Source organism: Macrobrachium nipponense, chromosome 5 (assembly GCF_015104395.2).
Source record: "Macrobrachium nipponense isolate FS-2020 chromosome 5, ASM1510439v2, whole genome shotgun sequence".
Classification (NCBI taxonomy): domain Eukaryota; kingdom Metazoa; phylum Arthropoda; class Malacostraca; order Decapoda; family Palaemonidae; genus Macrobrachium; species Macrobrachium nipponense.
The window spans coordinates 86821462-86839321 of record NC_061107.1 but is presented as its reverse complement, the minus strand read 5'-3'; the positions used below and the strand labels follow the sequence as shown (position 1 = coordinate 86839321).

General features: G+C 36.7%; 1 pseudogene; it reads right to left on the bottom strand.

Moving 5' to 3' along the window:
- Positions 1-274: 274 nt before the first annotated feature.
- LOC135215483 (protein Wnt-4-like) overlaps positions 275-17860 on the bottom strand; it is a 319380-nt pseudogene continuing 301794 nt past the window's right edge.

Genomic DNA, 17860 nt, shown 5'->3' with positions numbered 1-17860 from the left:
GCACGCTCACCAAAACGGCTGAATTTCTAAAGAAATAGCATTTGAAAAAAAAAACATGGAGGACTTTGATTTAAGTACATTTAATGATGATAGATTTACACGCCAGTATTATAATATATATATATATATATATATATATATATATATATATATATATATATATATATATATATATATAGATATATGTGTATATAATATATATAATATATATATAACATATATCATATATATATATATCTATATATATATATATATATATATATATGTGTGTGTGTGTGTGTGTGTGTGTGTGTGCATACATATATATGTGTGTGTGTGTAGGTGAGTGTGAGTGTGTGTATGTGTACACGTATTTACGTATACTGTCGCACACTTTAGTCAGTTATATAGTAGATGATGGGACGGTCAGAAGTCCAATGATCCCAATGAATGCCAGATGAAAGAACCAGTTGCACTGACCGTTAGCTGAGAAGTGGCGACCAAAAGCAACAACAAATCACATGGAAAGAGAAGTTTTTAAATTCAATAATGAGAGAAATCTGATACAGCTGTAAGGGATTGTAAGTTTTCATTTTGGAAAAATGAACCAGTCTGCCTATTATGCTAACGGAAGCAATTTGCAAAGAAATTAATAAACGGAACATTTTTCATATGTACATTAACGACTTTGGAAAAATAAGTCAATAGTTCTGCATCTGTACAAATACTTTTAAAAACAAAGGTAAACAGAGAGCTCTCGAGATTCTGTACCATTCCCCTCTTGTGTATCTGTTTATGAAAGTATTTGCACGGATGCATAACTAGATTTGTTTTTCCATTTTAAGACTCATGCTACAATAAGTATATTTTAATTAACGACTTTGTAAAGTATCAATATCATTCTTTGATTTGTTCATTAAAAACTGCACTACTACAGTGTAGGTTCCTTGTTGTACCAAGGTATATTATTATATTATAAAAATATCTTTATGAATTCTGTACACTATAATTAACAGACGGAGATATTATGAAATGCAAACGTGAGAAATGTGTGAGAGAATGTCATGTCCAGTAGGTTAGGTTAGGGTTGGTTAAGTTAGGACTTATCCTTGATTCTATTCTGGGACAAGGAATGACTGCTAGTAGGGTAGCAAAACTATTTGAGGCCTTCTAGATTGTTGCTGAAATGATATGACTGGAAGCCTTTTGTACAAGGCTACATGACTTTAGACATAATAAATGAATATAGTCGGTAAATCTACTCCCTGTCGAGGGGTTCTTCTTCGGGTGTGTCTAGGGCAGTTCACTGCAGGGTCCTTTTAGTCCACTTCTTTCCCTGCAGGAGTAATGTGTCCAACGTCTTCGATTAAGCATTTCTCAGGTTTCCCTAAACCATTCTTGTAAGCTCTGTGTGAGTATAGAGATTATTCAGCGCTATGGTTATACTGTTCACGCAAGGAAATCTAGTTGGTCATTAGAAGCAACTTTGCTTGTAATCGCATTCTCTATTCGGGCATCAACCCCATTTGATCACGAGGTCAAAATATTCATAGGCAGTTTACTTTGATATGAACAATTTTCCTCAAAATATGCATTGCATGTCATCTAATACTTCCTAACACTTGTATACAATGGGCGTTATTTATTTACTAAACTCATAATATGATAAAGAATGTTTTTAAAAGTTGGGCGGCTTGACACTAATGAATCTGCACTCAATGGATGACTCGGACACGAATCCTCTGAGCAGAATAGACGAGTTGTTAATGACCCTGCACTGAGCAGGATACCGAGGGCCTTCTCTGAGGAAAACAGACAACATACTAAGTCTATCTGTGTAGAAATGGACTTAAAATTGTTACTCTTAGCAGAGTGGAAGACTTGGGGATGCTGCTTCTCTTCTCAGACTGGAAGACTTGGAAATTGTGTCCTGCCAAGAAAGGGCTCTTGGGACTTCTCTTCATAGACAGGATGACTTCAAACCGATAACCCTGCCTGGAATGAAGGTTTTAAGACTCCTCCGTGCAGAATGCAGATGACTTAGAAGCACCTCGGTTTCTCAGCACAAAATCATTAAATTTTTTTTTTCTTTTTGCAGTAGCGGCCAATCTGCACACACACAATGGATGACTCCCTGAAGATGCTCAGAACTGAGCACGAACGATTACAAAAACGTTAAAAGGTCAATTACAGGTGTGGATGTCTTCCCAAACTGCGCATGTCTGGCATGTGACGTAGCAGCACCAGTGGTACTTACAATGGCATCGCTGGTGATACTTGATCACTTGCGATATGTGGCCGCGACCGCAGCACATTAGCTCACAGCCGTCTACCCCTTTCGAAGTCACATTGCACCGCCTGTAATACAAAATAAAAAAAAACACTAAATTGGTTTAGTTCACTTATAAGCCTTGAATTTAAATGCTGTCGATTTCTTATAATCAGATGTGAATACCATAGAATTCACGATAATTGTCTGGAGGGGTCCTTAACATACTTTTTAGCAATATTTGTACGTTTTTCGAAATAAAAAATAACAGAATCCTTACCAATAAGTAGGTCAGTAAGATTATCAATATTCTAATCTACATGTTGACAATTGACTTTCCAGTCATGGGGCAGGGGCTACAAAGAGTAATTTTAGACGATACAGGTTAAGGTGCCCCAACATCATATGATATCCAGTGTGTCGAATTGATGGTATGAGCTTAACAGGGACACACGCAGACACACACTGAAAGAGCGACGAGAATGAAGCGGCAATGAAGTGGCCTTACCGTCCTCTCGTTCCCAGGGAACCAACTCGTGGTTCGGGATGGCAGTAGTCGGGTGATTTCGTGACGTAGATGAGGTCATCTCGAGAGAATCTGGAGACGGCGGGGCTGGCTGGAAGTAGTCGGAGGCGAGGACCTGCCAGCACTTCTCGAACTTCGACCCCGGAGAGGTACTTGCGGTACAGACGAGCTCCTGCCTGCGATAAAGGAATTCGTCAATCGTACTATTAGACACTTCGTGAAATATGAAAGTGCCGCTTAATTAGTACTATTATTCATTCAGAAGATGAAACCTGTTCCTATGAAGCGTTTTCCTATACCTAATAAGAGACAACTGCTTTTACGAATAATTTGGGAAATAAATCAAATGCAGGGAAAGAGTTATTCAGATTAGGAATGAGATCAAGCACATGCCTGTAATTGAAAGAAAAGTGGTTGGGCGTATTCCTTATCATTACCTGTTGGAAGGGAAACGGCTGAAACTGCGGCTCTAAATGTATCTCAGAAAAGTGACTCAAAAGAGGAGAAAATGGAGTTAGGTTAAATACGCAGAAGACTATGTCAATGTCAATGATGTAGTTCGTCGGATCAGCAGGGAGGGTTTGTGGCCAAAGAAGGATTTTGGAAAATAGGATAAAAGTGCTAAGTGATGGGATGGTGAAGTAACAACCCAAGTGAAGGGAGATTATATATAGCGTAGCAACAGATCAAAAGACAATGAAGAACAGGAGAGTCAAGAGAGGAAAGTTAGCAGTCGATTTTTATAACTTCAAAACGTCGATAAAACAAACCGAATTGCCTAAACTTTATGGCAACAACAAAGAGGACACGGAACACCAAGGGAATCCTTGATGAGGACAATTGTTTGGGGAAGTTTGTTATGATAAAAAGCTTTGAAAAGAAAGATGTATAATGTATGACTCGACTTTATAGTCATATTATACAGTGATTATTTATCTGGGATCGGAGAGAGAGAGAGAGAGAGAGAGAGAGAATCGTAAACTGAAGAATTTTTCTATTTTCTTTTGATACTTTCACGACCACTGTAACATATTATCTATTGACAATGTTGAATGCTCGTATACTACTACATATACTGTTGTTTTATATATATATACTATATATATATATATATATATCTATATATAATATATATATAGATATATTATTATAGATATTATATATATATCACTGCTTCTTGTGATCTTTCTCATCACCATTCATATGGAAACAAAAACAACAATAATGTCATTGAATATCAGCATTTATAAGGGTCCATAAACAGAGAGCTGACATGAACACTGAAATACCAACATGCTATACTTACTCGTAAGTGACCTCCAGGGTTGCGATAATTGATGGACGTAGAGGCAGCATTAATAAGAAAAAAAATAGAAATATATTTTGAACAGTGAAGAATAAGCTGACATCATGAAATTTCTGGCAAGCCGTCAAAAATTCCCACCCTTTAACGTTGGTATCATTGTTTAATTGAAAGTTCAACCGGCTTCATCCTTTTCCATCACGAAATACCATCGTTCGAATCCCAGTGTTCGCTGAAGATTTCTCCACAAATTAGTGACCCTACAGAACACTTCGCCTTTATCTAATTGCAAGTTTCCATGCTATCCTATTTGTTTATTAATCATAGCCTTCTAAGTAACAAGACGTGGCATAGAAAACTTGATTTACTGGTCTCGTTACTGTTCAGTCAATCAGGCTGTGAATTAACCTATCTGAACATTTATTGACCATTAATCTTTGTCGAATGAGCATTAGTACTTAGTTATCTTGGGCTGTGCCTTAAGGACTGGTGCTTGAGCTGATAATGTCCCTCGCTGGGGCTTGCTAGCGTTAAGTGAGCCTCTCTCTTGGAATCCGATTCTCTGCCTATTTCCGAAGGGGTTCTGTTTAGTGCAAAAGCATGTTCAACTGGTTTTAATTCTAACGCCGTTGTTTGAGCTTTGATGTTGAGGGATGTGTACCTTCTGGTACCTGTAATGACTTTTTTTATGTTTTGAAAGAATAGGCATACTTTGAAAATGGTCTTTAGTATGCGCAGTTCAAATATAAAGTCAGACTACCAAATGCTTCGTAATAATGACCAGCTAACCGTCAGTGTAGGTCTTCGTTTGTTTGCATGGTGTTCTTACGTTGCATGGAACCAGTGTGTAGGTCTTCGTGTCTTTGTTGATGTCAGTCAAATGAGCGCCTTTTTGTTCTCAGTTTCTTCATTAAATGAACGGTTTTATTATTTCTTATATTTTGTGCAGAGGGGGATTTGGGGACTGAAAATATTGGGTTCTCCATTTTTGTGAATTGCCGGCTGTTTGGAAATACTTTCCACGAAGCTTAGGATTCAATTTGTGAGTAAGGGTAGCTTTGTATTTATGGATTAGCACTGATAAATTCTTTGTGTGTGGCAAATAAAATTATTCTTGCGTACGTTTAGTCAGCCTTTTGTGAATTTTACCCATAAGCATCTCCGTCAAAGCACAAGCAAACTATATTTTCCAGTTAGTTTTCGAGATAGTAAATGTCATTCTTACAAGCTTACATAACACTTCTCCTGTTCATTGAGTATCTAAACTTTGTCTCACTGATGAAGGTGAGTAATTTAAAATTCACGGTGAATTAAGGAAACTTTTTTTTACTTTTTGTAAATAATCAGCAAAATCATTCTCTCTTAGTCCCTTACCCGTGGGGAAGTATTGCCGACAGTACACCTCACGCGTTGCACTGTGGCCACTATCTACGGTTAGTTACAGTGTTTCTTCGGCTTCTAGCTGCCAACCCTTTTCACACCTTTTACTGTACCTCCGTTCAAATTCTCTTTCTTCAACCGTACTTTCCACCCTTTCCTAAAAATTATCTCTTAGTGCGACTGCGAGTCTTACCACCTGTTACACCTTTAAACCCTTCTTCTTTACTCTCTACTTCCCTTTCAGTGCTGAATGACCCCATAGGTCCCCGCCCTTGGCCTTTGGCCTAAATTTTGTATTGCAATCCCAATTCCTCTTAGTCAGTTCGTCTCCCTGTTTGACCTCCTTCACCGTCCTATGTCCATTTCTTATGGTTTCAACGTAATGTTCGTCAGATGATCAATGTCTTGTCTTCGCTATCTGCAATAATTTAATCTAGACCATTCACTGAACGATATCCTTCCTCTAACTATTCTAACCAAATTAAATCCTCAATCGTAATTTTCGTTCATTGCAGTTTTAATTCGTGGTGATTTTATTTTTTCAAACCCCATATTTTATTGGATATTGCCTGTCTACCCATACAAGTGAAGCTCCGAGCCTCACTATATCTTCAAACGCAAATGGAACAATTGGGTTAGCTGGCTTCAAAAATTAATGATTATGTAATGATGAATGACTGTTTACTGTCCCGAACAGGACTATATTTACGTCCCTGCTTAAATACAAAACATGGCCTTATCCTCATTCGCTCTCAAGACATATGAGAAGTTTCTGAATAATGAAAAGCGGTATATAAACGTTCAGGAAGAAATATTTGAAACCATTCTACCACTTTTTCCATTTCGTATTGCTTTTGTTTTCTCTGCAAAAGTAATAGATTTCAGGGGGTTAGATTAAAAAACTTAAAAATAGTTAAAAATGAAAAAATAATCCTCCATCCACGATGCTCTTAAATTCTTCCTCTTGTCCAGAAAAACGGTTTGTGCCCCGTTACCCAACCCCCCAAAATACCCCAATTTTTATTGGAACGACAGGGGCAGTTGCGTCACTCCTAGGTCATAGGACTCTTATGCCCCTCTTTATTGGGGAAGGGAGTGGAGTCTGTAATTATTTAGGTTCTGAATGTCTTCATGTTTCCGCAAATGACAGAATTATCTTAGAGTGCCAAGATTCGTCATACGAAATAAAAAGTCAAATGTACTTTCGACACCAAACAGAAATTGAAACCGCGTATATATAGCACTGAGAGTATAATGACCTTAACCAGAATCCTTTAAGTTTTCAAAATGCTAAAGACTTTAAACATGCCTCCGCACTCCTTAAGAGGACTTCCTGACTCCTCGAAGCAATCGTGATATAAGAAAAAAAAATAAGAGCGCTGACCGTGGTTTAACAGTGATTAGAAAGACGATTATATCGCGGTAAAGCTGTTGACCCTCTAAGCTTGATGACTATATTCTACAGGCTATATATGTGTATACATATATCTGATCAGATATCCTTGCTCTGAGATAAACACTGCAGTTTATTATCGGTTAATTTGGCGTCAATCACAATCGTTTCCATCGTGTCGTTTTTCCTTACTTCTGAAGGACAAAAATTAAGAAAAAACTTCTAGGCGCCTGAGAACCCAAGGCCTTTTTTTAGCGGACAACACTTTCGTCTTGAAAGCATTGAAGGCGCAGGCTGACAACGTCAGCGGACATTAAAATACCCAATACTCTTAGGTTGAACTACCGTATGCTGACGAGTAACTTATTTCCCAGTAGACTCACCTTCAGGAAATTGGGCAGCGCCTTCCAGCAAGTCTTGATGTTGCAGGACCCAGAGACGCCGTGGCATTTGCACTGCGTTGACAAAGAGGCTTCGACTACCTGTGGAAAAAATTAACGGTTAGAATGCCTGAGACGCTTTGGATGCTGTTATGAATGTATACATACCAGGTTTTACGACTCATCGTAACCTTATTATTATTATTATTATTATTATATTATTAATTATTATTATTATTATTATTATTATTATTACTCAAACGACGTTCATCTATTCTTCCTCATACAAAAAGTATACCAAAAAAGCCAATAGCGGAACCAGACCTACGTACAACAGAATACGCACTGCAATATAAGCTGTAACAACTTAGCCGCATTGTAAGCCACATAAATGACACCAGAACATAAAAAGGTATTTCTTATTTTAAAAAATCATCATAAATTTATTAAGAGCTTCTAGAAAACGATTTGGACCAAAAGTAGAAAGACTGACAATGACTTACTAAGACTTAAAACCAATTTCTCAATTCTTTTCAAAATCATTAATAATGTAATAAGAACTTTCAGAAAACGATTTGGACTTAAAGCAGAAAGACTCAAAATGACTTGCAAAGACTTACAACTAATTTCTCCATATTTACAAAACCAATATGAATTTATTAAGAGCCTTCAGGGAACTATGTGGACTACAAGAAGACAGACTTTCAAAGGAGAATTACAATTTCGTTTACGCATCGTCATGGTCACAATGACCTGCCAAACTCTAGCAATTACAACACATATAAATCTAGGGAAGGTGACCAGTAGCTTCCGCAAATTACAAGCCACCTCAAGTCAACTCAAGTCGAGAATTAATGACCAACTCCTGCAGGAATTGCAATGAAGACATCCCGGACGCCCGCGTGGGGAGGATGAAATGGCCACGGGCGCCGGTTAGCAGGACTCGCTAGTTGTAAACAACATCGAGAAAATGCTATGTCTGGGTAACTTACCTCCCGGAGCCTGCTTCATTGCGGCGGATGAGGAATGCCATGTAATAATCGCACGCACAAAAAGAACAAGGGACAAAAATAAGAAAAAAAATGAAAATATTTATGGAACGAGTTTCAGTCACCTTGAGAGCAGCGACGAGGGGAAAGGTTGTAGGCTGTTAGGTGGTCTTTTTTTATTTATTTGTCTGTTGATTTATTGACTCAATCTTTTATTACTTATATAATAACATGATTTATTTATTTATTCGGTAATTACTTATTTATTCATTCACAAATTATTTACTTAATCATTCAATAAATTCATTAACTTTATATTTCATCAATTATTTCATTCATTATTTTGTTGAAAAGATTGATTGATTGATTTATTGATTGATTGATTATCTACAGAATGAAAGGTTATGAGAGTTGAGTAAACAGTGACTCACTTGTACTTATAAAGTTCACAGAAAACCGCCTGGACAACTTAAAAATCATGATAAGGCGAACAATGTGCATTCTGATAACCCGAGTGAGAAACAGCTGCAATTCGCTCTTACAAAGCATCCTAAGGAGTGAAGCAAGATGAAGATCTAAATTGTGAGAAAGATGGGAAAATGAGGCGTTCGTTCCCTTAATGACTTCATCTATGTATTGGCAAGGTGTCCTCTGCAGAATCTGTCATTATTATTATATTTATACGGCTACTGTTACTGCTGATATTTTACTTTTTCCTTTTTACTGTGAATATTATCAAGTTAAAGTTTTTCTACATTCAATTTTCGTATTTAGCCCTCTGGACCTGACTACTGTAACCACCTAAGGTCTCTAGCTGAAATTCAAGTTATATAATCTGTGCACTAACTATTATAACTCTCAATGCATTTTTTTTCTTCAATATTATTACTGTTATTACCAGTATTATGATTATTATCTTTTATAATACTCCAGCAATTGTGTGGATATTGCCGTTTATTCATTTTTTTATCATGTTATCTTACTGCCTGTATTTTGTATATTCCATGAATATGGCCATGAGCTGAAGTAAAGGATATTATTATTATTATCATTATCGTAAACTAATATTCCAAAACCTCACATTAAAGGGAAAGACATGTCAGTTTTCATCTGGTTAAAGTGTCTCAATTTTCTCTTATTTTTCTACTAGCTACATCATGGTTGATATTTTCCAGTTTCCCCCTTGTTTCTACTAGCTACGGCCAAGTTAATATTTTTCAGTTTCTTCCTTTTTTCTACTAGTTACGTCCTGGTTAATATTTCTAAGTTGCCTCCTTTTTCTACTAGCTAAGTCCTGTTTAATGTTTCTCATTTTCTTCCTTTTTTCTACTGGTTACATCATCGTTAATGTTTCTAAGTTCCCTCCTTTTTCTACTAGCTACGTCTTGGTTAATGCTGCTTAGTTTCCTCCTTTTTTCTGCTACCTACGGCCTGGTTACGTTTCTCAGGTTCCTCCTGTTTTTCTATTAGCTACGTCTTGGTTAATGTTGCTCAGTTTCCTCCTGTTTTTCTACTGGTTATGTCCTCGTCATTATTTCTTAGTTTCCTCTCTATTTTTCTACTGGTTACGTCTTGGTTGTTGTTTCTCTGTTTCCTCGAATTTCTACTAGCTACATGTTGGTTAATGTTTCTCAGTTTCCTCCATTTTTTATACTTCCGGGAGACTCATTTACCCGGTTTTGTCAAGTATAGGCCTACAAGACATGTTTTTATTTTGCATGAACATAGATTCTTCGAAGGTATGTTTGAGTAAGTCATATTAATTTTCTTATCAAGTTATAATAATAATAATAATAATAATAATAATAATAATAATAATAATAATAATAATAATAATAATAATAATAATAATAATAATAACCGCTTTCGTCATGTCAGTGCACTGCCACTGCATACATTTTCATTTTAGAATATTAGATTGCAAACTTTGTCCAAACCTGAATTATGAGCTGTCATTGAAATGTGCGTGGCAGTACTTCAGTCATTAGTCAGTAAGGCTTTCCTCATCGATAATTCTTGGTTGCCAAATGTTCCCGTTCCATTAAATTAGAGCTACTCTTTCACCGCCAAGCAAGTTCCCCGTTCATTTCTGCGAGGTATTTTGGGCCTCTTTCAAGAAGAGGAATCTTTTCTAATTCCTCTTTTCCCCGCTGAGGGGATGGAGGACTTTCGATAACCTGACGAATAATGATACTCCGATAAAATTGGTGAATTACAAGAATCTGACCGAGTGCATTTGAGAGCACTGCTCGAAAACCTGTGAAAAAAAACAAAAAAATATCCTGTTCTCTGATGACACTCGACAGGTGTCCAGATGAAGACGTCCATTAAGATTAAGCCTTAATTATGACGAAGATTACTTTCTGTTACGCTGTCAACACGAATTACTATCAAGCAGAACAAGCATTAATGATCTTGGTGCGGAGTGACAGGCTTCCAGATTCAAACACACAAACCGTAGAGAATTTTATTGACGGGTTGCTGAGCGAGACAAGCCTTGAAAATGACGTAAGCATTCATTCGAAAATGCTCAAAATCTTGGTCTTTGACGTCAATTATACATTTAGAGAACACTTCAGTATCGTGGCCATCTATATATATATATATATATATATATATATATATATATATATATATATATATATATATATATGCGTGTACATATGTAAGTAGGATACACACAGCACGCACGCGCGCGCGCAACACACACACACACATATATATATATATATATATATATATATATATATATATATATATATATATATGCGTATATATGTAGATCTATATATATATATATATATATATATATATATATATATATATATATATATATATATATATATATATTCAAACATTGTACAGCCTCGATTCATGAACCAAAACTATCTTCATTGCTACTACTCAGGAGATAATTTTCGTCGTTTACCACGTCAGACCTGTAATCCTGGATTGAGTTATTATTATTATTATTATTATTAGTTATTTTATTATTATTATTATTATTATTATTATTCTAAAGGGTCCACAATAATACAAAGTGTAAAAAGTCCGTGTATAATTTTGAAGACTTTACAGAAAGCTTTCGAACCCTTCCCTGGGTTCATCTTCAGGGAAGGGTTCGAAAGCTTTCTGTAAAGTCTATACACGGACTTTTTACACTTTGTATTATTGTGGACCCTTTAGAACATGATACATACTCTCGTGATAGAGAGTTTTTCCCTACTAATTATTATTATTATTATTATTATTATTATTATTATTATTATTATTATTCAGAACATGAACCCTATTCACATGGAACAAACCCATGGGGGCCACTGGCTTGATATTCAAACTTCCAACGAATACGGTGTATTCATTTGAAAGAAGTAACAGGTGGTAACAGGAAATTTGAATTATCACGATACAAGGAGAATTGTATTAAGGTAGTGACAACTTTCATCTTACTTGAACTTTGGAGGTTCCAATTGCAATACATTCCCAGGGAGACCGTTCCACTGCCCATCGTTGTGAGGAATAAAAGAATAGAGAGTTTCCCTCCTCCGCTGACATTTTTCTCATACCAATGGCGTTCCTTGGGAAAGGTATTGCTTTGTTTTTCTTCCTCGTCTTTTTCCAAGGCGTCGGTGCTTGTGATTTTATGAAGCGTTCCTTCTTGCCTCGCTGCTCCTTATTCAGATCCCGAGCTGCTCGGATAATCGCTCCATATGTCAACGTCAAGAACACAGCTAAACTAAATCGTCGTTCTGTGATGGAGCGGATGATAGAGTCCCCCCGTCATGGCGCGGTCTCACCTTTGGAACTGAATCCCGTCGCTCGTGTTTTATGTAAGTCATCGTCAGCTTATTTATACAGTCGCTTTATTCATGTACGATCTCGTTTCTCAGCTACTGGATGACATCTGCTTGGATGATGCATGCTGCTGCTTTCTCGGATGTTCAAATTGTCTTCGTTATAGCGTGAGCCTTAAAATCTTGCAGACAGGACCTCCTTTTTCCGAGTTCCCCTTTTTCTCTCACATTCGTTCATTCCTTCTATACTAAATTTTCCAGTTTTCTTATGACATTTCCTTGCGTTTTCTATTTTATTCTTGTAGGGAGTAAACCCCATTCCACTCGCATTCAGAATCCTGAATAGCAACGTACAATCGATTTTTCATCATTCTCGTGAGAATATCAACTGCGAGACACTGTAAGTTCTTGTGATGGTATCAACTGTAAGACCCTGTAAGTCTTCGTGATAGTATCATCTGTAAGTTCTTGTGATAGTATCAACTGTATTACCCTGTAAGTTCTTGTGATAGGATCAACTGTATTACCCTGTAAGTTCTTGTGATAGGATCAACTGTATTACCATGCAAGTTCTTGTGATAGGATCACCTGTATTACCCTGTAAGTTCTTGTGATAGGATCAACTATATGATCCTGTACGATATCGTGATAGTATAACTTTATTACCCGGTAAGTTCTTGTGATGGTATCAACTGTATGATCCTGTAAGTTCTTGTGATGGTATCAACTGTATGATCCTGTAAGCTCTTGTGATGGTATCAACTGTAAGACCCTGTAAGATATCATGATAGTATCATCTGTAAGTTCTTGTGATAGTATCAACTGTATTACCCTGTAAGTTCTTGTGACAGTATCAACTGTATGAACCTGTAAGTTCTTGTGATGGTATCATCTGTAAGACCCTGTAAGATGTCGCGATAGTATCATCCATACGACAATGTAAGATACGGACCATTTATATTCACAGACTACATCCACCCACAAGAGATAAAAACATTAGCATTAATATTTTTACCAAGGCAGTGCGATAGTCATCAGATTCGACCCCTGTCCAGTCTGCTTCTTGTCCAAATATTCATTGAAGAGTTTTTTTCCCAGATGTTGGCAAGCTTTCCCCGTTCTTATAGTCGAGGAAAAATCATAATCCTATATTCATTTTGTTTCCTAGTCATTTTCGACTCTGAACTGAATAACTCGGAAAATTTCGAAGGTTACACTTAACTGACAGGAGGGGAAAAAATAGAATAAATGATTAATATCCGAAAAAAGGTTCAAGGGGAATTCTTTTAATAAATGACCAATACGCGTAAAAAATGGAGTGTCCAATATGAGAAAAACAAGAAAAGAAAGAAATAAATTATTAGTAAAAAAAATTCCAATCAGAATTATTTTCCAGCATGTGGAAAAATCAACCTCTGCACTCACGGTGTTAAATTTCAATGAATCTTTTCCTTTCTTGTGTTAATTTAAAAGTGATAGTTGAAATCCATTACTTAAATCTAAATTACATATCCAACAGAGAGAATTTTTCATTGTCAGATAGCGGTCACCTGTAATGCCCAGAAACAACACCCACCCCCCCTCCCCCAACGTCAGGTTCTGTTGACTCGAACCCCTTTGAGAGTTTAGTATGCCGCCACTGCACCTCGCCTGATGTACTGTAGGCGTTGCTGAAGGATATATATATACAACGTATATATGTATATATACACGATATATATACATATACACACACACTTATATATATATATAATTATATATATATATATATATATATATATATATATAGATATATATACATATATCTGTATAAATTTTCATTAGTTTTTTCTTGACGAATAAACTTCAACGATTTTTGTTTCAGTTTTAGTCGCTCACCCAAGACATCAAATTTTACGATATAGGAACTGACCGCACACTTATGTGTCATACCTTTTATCAAAGCTGCCAGATTTTATTTAGAATGTTTTAGATGGCTTAAAAAAAAAACTGTCACCAGCATCTTACATCTGCCAGTCCCCATTTCAAAAAAATTTATTTACATACCAGAGCTGTTGGACTTCCAGGTCCATTTTCCAGAAAAACGCAAAGGATCCCCTAATTATCAACATGCCAAGGAGGCCGCCCTACCCCCCTCCCCCCCAAAAAGAAGAAAAATAATGATAAACAAGAACTAAACGGTGCACTGAACCGGATTTCAACTGAGAATAGGAGCCGAATGCTGAATCAGGTTACGTCTAAGAAAAGTGGATGAGATTCGAACCTCTTGATAAACATCTGCATGAATAAAGAACAGAGACGATTGAATCGCCTTCGAACAAAAGCATCCTATCCTTTGGTACTTCGATTATGCATACTAGGAAACATCTATACAGCAATTATGTATGAAAATTCGTAAAGTATTACTATATATTATATATATATATATTATATATATATATATATGTATATATATATCGAGCTACAATGTCCTTTAATATCTAATTCGCTCTACCTCGGAATTAATATATTTTCATATATGCTTAACCGAAGGGAATTTTTTTCTCGATAATAGATTTGCCTGGACCAGGGCGCGAACCTATGGATCCTTTCAAACCCCAGGAACGTCAGTGAAGCTTTACCTACTACACCACCGCGGTGGTGTAGTAGGTAAAGCTTCACTGACGTTCCTGGGTTTGAAAGGATCCATAGGTTCGCGCCCTGGTCCAGGCAAATCCTATTATCGAGAAAAAAAATTCCCTTCCGGTTAAGCATATATGAAAAATATATTAATTCCGAGGTAGAGCGAATTAGATATTAAAGGACATTGTAGCTCGATATACGTATATGAATCACGGAAATGTGATATGACTTATATGTTATATATATATATATATATATATATATATATATATATATATATATATATATATATATAATCTCCCTCATTATTACTTTACCAGCACCTATTTAACAAGGTGTGATCCAACCTCCAGCTTATTCGGGAAGTGTGAACGATTTTCCCCTCACACATAAGTTGTAAACATTATATTCCTAACTTAACATAAATCAAAATGTTATAAAATCTAGTCAAATAGAGCTTTGTTTCACCAATGAAAATTAAAACAAATACGCTATATTTTATTGGAAATAATTTTACTGTACTGTTTACTTACACATTATTCATTTTTTACATTTTCATCTTAATAAATAAATCATAAATATCCTATCCTAAAATTTCTTTAACTAAAAGCGAAACAACTTTTTCAGACCTCTTTAGACTCTTCCATATACATTTTCTAACCCCCCAACAAGAACGACAAAAACAACAACAACAAAGTGTTTTGTAGGCGAAAATAATTATATTCCCAATCTCCAAAAGTGTTCGAATAAATTGTCTTCCCGAAGTTCAACCTAACTAATTGTTAAGTCTGACAAATAAGTTAGATTTCAAAGATAATCAGCATCTCGGTCGACACTGGCTTCGCCTACATCCTGGAAGATTCCTAATCTACTCTCGCATTATCTGACCACCCTATCATTTGGTACTTCGATTATGTATACTAGGAAACATGTATACAGCAATTATGTATGAAAATTCGTAAACTAACTAAGTCTACGGTCGTAACCAGCCTCGTTTCACGGGCAGAACCAGCTCCGTTTCAAGGAATCCCTTCTCACCCCCACCCCCTTCGGAGAGGGCGGGGTTGGCAGGATGAAACCCGATTATAAACCATCTTAGGAGTCCCCACTAAACCCCAGCCAAGTTTCATGCCCATCGGACTAGCCGTTTGGCCGTGATAGAATGACAGACGGACGTACAGACATTACGCCTATTATACTTAGAATTTTTTTTTTTTTAGATATGCTATTCGATATGCCACAAAAAATTATTCGGCAGCAGAACCGTCTGAAACTTCTGAGAGAGGTCTGCAATTTCGATACTTCTAACAAGCTTCGACCGGATGCCAATCTCTCACACACCTTCACATCGCTGGAATAGTAATAAAAAAATTCAGTCCTGTCGATAACACCGGTATTATAATCTGCCGCGCATGCTCAGTATATAAAGCAGGCACGCAGATGACTCTGATGATAATCCGCTTCTAGGCAGAGGCTCGGCGCATGTCTTGTCTCCAGAGATCGAGTAGATAACGTGCAGATCACACATGCATCTTAAAAATCATCTGATACTATTTTTTTTCAACGCATTGCCGTATCCGGACATATTATAAGTTCGATCTCGGTGATACAAGCGAGGCGCAATCTCAGGGGTGTCTGATTCGATTCTCTACTGCCGCGTATTTATTTATTTGTCACCATTGCCTGTAATATCTCTCTCTCTCTCTCTCTCTCTCTCTCTCTCTCTCTGCAGTCTGCTTTATTTAACACACAACACACACACACACACACACGCACACACACACACACACACACACACACACATATATATATATATATATATATATATATATATAGATATATATATATATACACACACACACACACACACACACATATATATATATATATATATATGTGTGTGTGTGTGTGTGTGTGTGTGTAGAATCTACTGTAATTTTTTTTACCAGATACATATGCAATTGTAATAGCCACAATGCCCTCTTAACTTACTGAAATCTTTGCTCTTTTTGGATCCGCTTGTCACTACAAAGCCTGAAGATCCAATTTCAAAGATACTTTTTGAAGAAATTGCCATGTCCCGTACCGGGAAACGAACCCAGGTCCCATAATCACAAAGAGGTCATATATAATTATATATACATAATTATTATATACTAAATATATATATATATATATGATATATATATAGTATATATATATATATATATATATATAATATATGATAAATTGGCCTGCGTATGTGAGCGTGCGTGTGTCTGTGTGCGCAAGGGTAGTGTCGTCAGTGCACCTCATGTGGCATAATGTAGGGATTGCTGAATTTAATAAAATCATGCATTATTAGGACTGGAAACGTTTTATCTTTTTTTGTTTTCATCACAGAATTCATCAACTATTCAGAGCATTCAACGAGGTATCCAGTAGAGCGAGAACAAAACTGAACTGTCAGTATGGATGATTTAGTAAGTATATCATCGTAGAAGGGCAATTTATTATTAGATACTTCAGTGCATTTATATCGAAAGGTATTTTGGACGGCGATTCAGATAAGAAGAAAATCATTCGAGGCAAATTAAATGCCAGTGCTGAATTAGTACCAAACTACAAACACTGCGAGACTGGTGGAGAGAAAGATAGAGAGAGAGAGAATACACCCAAAGCAGATGTGGAGAGAGAGAGAGAGAGAGAGAGAGAGAGAGAGAGAATACCCAAAAGCAAGATGTGGAGAGAGAGAGAGAGGAGAGAGAGAGAGAGAGAATACCCAAAAGCAAGATGTGGAGAGAGAGAGAGAGAGAGAGAGAGAGAGAGAGAGAGAGAGAATACCCAAAAGCAAGATTTGTTGATGAGAGAGAGAGAGAGAGAGAATACCCAAAAAGCAAGATGTGGAGAGAGAGAGAGAGAGAGAGAATACCCAAAAGCAAGATGTGAGAGAGAGAGAGAGAGAGGATGAGAGAGAGATCGAGAGAAGAGAGAGAGAATACCCGCAAAAGCAAGATGTGGAGAGAGAGAGAGAGAGAGAGAGAATACCCAAAAGCAAGAATGTTGGAGAGAGAGAGAGAGAGAGAGTGAGAGAGAGAGAGAAATACCCAAAAGAAAGATGGAGAGAGAGAGAGAGAGAGAGAGAGGGAGAGAGAGAGAGAGAGAGAGAGAGAAGCAAGATCGAGAGAGGGAGAGAGAGAGACAGAGAGAGACAGAGAGATACCCAAAAGCAAGATGTATTGAGAG